Here is a 6,000-nt window from a genome sequence, read left to right on the forward strand (position 1 = left end):
AATTCCAACCCTTGATGCTGAGTGCTAAGCAGGGAGGCAATGGGTCCCATTTTTTTTTATAGTCTTTGATGTGAGTCGGCCGGGGTTTGAATTCACAACCTACTGATGTCAGGGCGGACAATCTAACCACTAGGCCACTGAGTAAGTACAAACGTGCAGATCGCACGGGAAGCTAAGATAACAGCTCAACACAGGATCAAGATCAGGAATGCACCAAAGTAACGGTTGCATACCGCAAACAATGAAGCCACACCGACTGTGGCGAGCAACGTGACTAAATAGCTCTCTGATTAGTGCTCAACAGCAGGTGAACGTGCAGAGCACTAATCAGAGGCAGGTGAAACCACTTAGTACCGGTACCCACGGAAACCAAAACAAACACCCAAAGTGCACAAAACAGGAACTAAGGGAGTCCAAAACTAACAGAACATAACTAAACAAAACATGATCTGGATCACGGATCATGACATTAAGATGGTCTAATTTGGTGGAGGCACATGTGGCATTGACAGCGATGGCGCCATCAAGGTGACAAGTAGCCATGCAGTGTGCATCCTTTTGAGGGGAGGAGAGAAATATAACTGAGTGCAGCTTTAATCAGACATCCTAGCACACACACACACACACACACACACACACACAAGCTCAGAGTCTAATGGTGCAATGTCACTGTCAGTCATTCTGGGCTTGTCAGTTTCCGGCAAGGCTGCGCACTTTGTGTTGACAGCCCATAAGTTGTGGTGACGCACACACACACACACACACACACACACACAGGCATATTCAGTCCTCTTCCAACAGAAGCTGGACCCGGAATAGATGGGGTTTAAAGATGATGGATGCCTCCTCTCTGCCCAGAAAAATTAGGCACCACCGGGGGCGATAAGTTAGCCGGCGATGCGTTCGGGGTACACGGTAATTGTGAGTGCTTGACAGGCAGGACATGAAGACACGAGTGTGCCGTGTTTTGGGTGGCCAATGCGCCGGGGGGGGGGGGAAAGAAACGTACGAGATTGCATTCATGCGACGCGTGGGCGCTCATTCATCACACTGCGTTTTTTTGCAAATGCAGCATAAACTCCACGTGCGACAACAAGAAAGGAGGCACAATTCGGAGTTCAAACAGAGATTTCAGGAATGGTTCTCAAATGGGGGTACGTGTACCCTTGAGGGCTACTTGAAGGTATGCCAAGTTGTACGTGAGATTTTTTTTAAAATATTCTAAAAATAGCAACAATTCAAAAATCCTTTATAAATATATTTATTGAATAATACTTCAACAAAATTAGGAATGTAAGTTCATAAACTAAATAGAAATAGAAATAGAAAAATTCTTTTTTTTGTGAAGAAATGCTTAGAATGAAGTTCATGAATCCAGATGGATCTTTATTATAATCCACAAAGAGGGCACTTTAAGTTGATGATTACTTATATGTAGAAATCTTTATTCATAATTGAATCACTTGTTTTTTTTCCAACAAGTTTTTAGATATTTTTTTATTTTTTTTCTCAAATAGTTCAAGAAAGACCACTACAAATTAGCAATATTTTGCACTGTTACACAATTTAATAAATCAGAAACTGATGCCATAGTGCTGTATTTTACTTCTTTATCTCTTTTTTTCAACCAAAAATGCTTTGCTCTGATTAGGGCAGTGGTTCTCAACCTTTTTTCAGTGATGTACCTCCTGTGAACAGTTTTTTAATTCAAGTACCCCCTAATCAGAGCAAATAAAATCCAGGGGTACACCACCAACAGAAATCACACAAAAAATGAAACTCAGTTGACAGTAAAAAGTTATCGTCGCAATTGTTGGAAATGACTTCAAACCATAACCAAGCATGCATCAATATAGCTCTTGTCTCAAAGTAGGTGTACTGTCACCACCTGTCACATCACACCATAACTTATTTGGAGTGTTTTGCTGTTTTCCTGTGTGTAGTGTTTTAGTTCTTGTCCTGCGCTCCTATTTTGGTGGCTTTTCCTCATTTTTTGGTATTTTCCTGTAGCAGTTTCATATTTTCCTTTGAGCGATATTACCCACATCTACTTTGTTTTCAGCAATCAAAAATATTTCTGTTGTTTTTATCCTTCTTTGTGGGGCCATTGTTGACTGTCATGTCATGTTCGAATGTACATTGCCCCACAGTAAGTCTTTCTGTCGTCCAGCATTCTGTTTTTGTTTACTTTGTAGCCAGTCCAATTTTAGTTTTATTCCGCATAGCCTTCCCTAAGCTTCAATGCCTTTTCTTAGCGGCAATCAGTTTTTGTTTGTATTGGTTTAAGCATTAGACACCTTTTTACCTGCACACTGCCTCCCGCTGTTTCCGACATCTAACAAAGCAATTAGCTACCAGCTGCCACCTACTGATATGGAAGAGTATTACGCGGTTACTCTGCCGAGCTCTAGACAGCACCGACACTCAACAACAACACATTATTTGCAGATTATAAATAATGGTTTGCAAAAAATATTTTTAACCCAAATATGTGAATTTAGATCATCTCCCACGGTACACCAGGCTGTATCTCACGGCACACTAGTGGTTGAAAAACACTGATGTAGACCACAAGTAAGTGTTTTGCATTTTAGAAAAAATATATAATAATATGACTCCTTTAATGCACTCTGTAACCCAGTGCGCTTTATATATGAAAAAAGATCGAAAATAGATCGTCAGTGCGCCTTATCATCCGTTGCGCCCTATGGTCCGGAAAATACTGTAAAACAAATTTGTGGGAAATAAATTTTAGTGCAAATATACGCAGATTTAACAAAAATAAGGTGACTGCCTGAGGTCATATCTTCCATTTTATGTCAGGTGTCTGTCTCAAGTTTCGGAGCCCCTCCACAGGTCTCCCATCTGCTCGCTGCTCTCATTGTTTTATTCATGAGTGGATAAATGCTCAGTTAGAAACTCATCATTCCGTGGTTAGATGCTCACAAACAAGCTTGTTGGACTTCTTAGGTAAATTCAAATAACCTCTTATATAACTGCAATTATTTATTTATGTTTAGGTGCATTAAAAGATGCAACGATGGAGACGGGGCAAATCCTCTCTGGTGTGTCGGTTGTATGCACGTCTCTCGTAAATATTTCACTGTGAGCTCATGCATTGTGTTTAGTTCACGCACACGTACGGACAAAGTTAACGCACAGCCGTACAGGTGAGACCCAGCTTGGGTGTCCTCAGGTAAAGAGAGACTCGACTCGCATAATAGACGTCTGTGTTTAATATTAGAGGAGGTGACAGCTGACATGTTAAGTCAGAGGCTAGTGGTGTGAGATGCAGCACGTGTGCTCCTCACCGACCACAAGGATCTATCTACAAACCCCGTTTCCATATGAGTTGGGAAATTGTGTTGGATGTAAATATAAAGGGAATACAATGTGCAAATCCTTTTCCACCCATATTCAGTTGTATGCACTACAAAGACAAGATATTTGATGTTCAAACTCATAAACTTTTTTTTTTTTTTTTGCAAATAATAATTAACATATAATTCCATGGCTGCAACACGTGCCAAAGTAGTTGGGAAAGGGAATGTTCACCACTGTGTTACATTACCATTTCTTTTAACAACGCTCAATAAACGTTTGGGAACTGAGGAAACTGATTGTTGAAGCTTTCAAAGTGGAATTATTTCCCATTTTTGTTTTATTTTGAGCTTCAGTCGATCAACAGTCCGGGGTCTCCGCTGTCGTATTTTACGCTTCATAATGCACCACACATTTTCGATGGGAGTCATGTCTGGACTGCAGACGGGGCAGGAAAGTACCCTCATTCTTTTTTTACGAAGCCACGCTGTTGTAACACTTGTCTTGTTGAAATAAGCAGGGGCGTCTATGACAACGTTGCTTGGATGACAACATATGTTGCTCCAAAACATGTATGTACCTTTCAGCAATAATAGTGCCTTCACGGATGTGTAAGTTACCCATGCCTTGGGCACTAATACACCCCCATACCATCACAGATGCTGGCTTTTGAACTTTGCACCTATAACAATCTGAATTGTTATTTTCCTCTTTGTTCTGGAGGACACCACGTCCTCTGTTTCCAAATATAATTTGAAATGTTGACTCCTCAGACCACAGAACACCTTTCCACTTTGCATCAGTCCATCTTAGATGAGCCAAGCCGGCGGTGTTTCAGGATATTGTTGATAAATGGGTTTGGCTTTGCATGGTAGAGTTTTAACTTGCACTTACAGATGTAGCGACCAAATGTAGTTACCGGCAGTGGTTTTATGAAGTGTTCCTGAGCCCATGTGGTGATATCCTTTACACACTAATGTCGGTTTTTGATGAGGGATCAAAAGTCCGTAATATCATCGCTTACGTGCAGTGATTTCTCCAGATTCTCTGAACTTTTTGATCATTTTACGGACCGTAGATGGTAAAATCCCTAAATTCCTTGCAATAGCTCGTTGAGAAATGTTGTTCTAAAACTGTTCGACAATTTGCTTACAAAGGGGTGTACCTCGCCCCATCCTTGTTTGTGAATTACTTAGCATTTCATGGAAGCTGCTTTATACCCAATCATGGCACCCACCTGTTCCCAATTAGCCTGTACACCTGTGGGATGTTCCAAATAAGAGTTTGATGAGAATTCCTCGACTTTATCAGTATTTATTTCCACCTTTCCCAACTTCTTTGTCACGTGTTGCTGGCATCAAATTCTAAAGTTAATGATTATTTGCAAAAAAAAAATGTTTATCAGTTTGAACATCAAATATGTTGTCTTTGTAGCATATTCAACTGAATATGGGTTGAAAAGGATTTGCAAATCATTGTATTCCGTTTATATTTACATCTAACACAATTTCCCAACTCATATGGAAACGGGGTTTGTACTTGTGCAATGACTATAAAGACCTATCCTTTGCTATCCTATCCTTGAGGTAGCCTCAGCAGAGCCATGGTACACACATGGGTGGCACTAGACAAATTGCCGTCTCATGATTGGTCCACAGAAAATCAGGAGTTCAAATCCCTCACACCGATGTTCTCTTTTTTCGCCAAGAACAAAGAACACCAAATGAATTGTTGCTTACGGTGTGACCTTCTTGGTTGTTGTATGTGTCAAGCTGCTAAGACGTGAAACTGAGTGATCTATGGCAGTGTTTTTCAACCTTTTCTGAGCCAAGGTACATTTTCTTCCTCGAAAAAATCCAGATGCACACCACCAGCAGAAATCCATCCATCCATCCATTTTGTACCGCTTAGTCCCTTTGTGGTCGTGGGGGGCGCTGGTGCCTATCTCAGCTACAATCGGGCGGAAGCCGGAGTACAAACTGGACAAGTCGCCACCTCATCGCAGGGCCCAGCAGAAATCATTAAAAAATAAAAACTCAGCAATTAAAAAGTCATTCTTGCAATTGTTGCAGCTATAGCTCTTGTCTCAAAGTAAGTGTACTGTCACCACCTGTCACATCACACCCTGACTTGTTTTCACTTTTTTGCTGTTTTCCTGTCTGTAATGTTTCACTTCTTGTCTTGCGCTCCTATTGTGGTGGCTTTTTTGCTATTTTCATGTCTTCCTTTGAGCGATATTCCCCGTCATCTACTTTGTTTGAGCAATCAAGAATATTTCAGTTGTTTTTATTCTTCTTTGTGGGGACATTGTTGATTGTCATGTCATGTTGGGATGTACATAGTGCTCCACAGTAAGTCTTTGCTGTCGTCCAGCAGTCTGTTTTTGTTGATTTTGCAGCGTTTCCATTTTAGCTTAGTTCCGCATAGCCCTCCCTAAGATTCAATTCCTTTTCTTAGGGGCACTCACCTTTTGTCTACTTTTGGTTTAAGCATTAGACACCTTTTTACCTGCACAGTGCCTCCCGCTGTTCCTGACATCTACAAAGCAATTAGCTACCTGCTGCCACCTATTGATATGGAAGAGTATTACATGGTTACTCTGACTGACACTCAACAACAGATCATTTGCAGACTATACTTACTGGTTTGCAAAAAATATTTTAACCCAAATAGGTGAAA

This window comes from Nerophis ophidion, linkage group LG17, assembly GCF_033978795.1.
Source record: "Nerophis ophidion isolate RoL-2023_Sa linkage group LG17, RoL_Noph_v1.0, whole genome shotgun sequence".
Classification (NCBI taxonomy): Eukaryota; Metazoa; Chordata; class Actinopteri; order Syngnathiformes; family Syngnathidae; genus Nerophis; species Nerophis ophidion.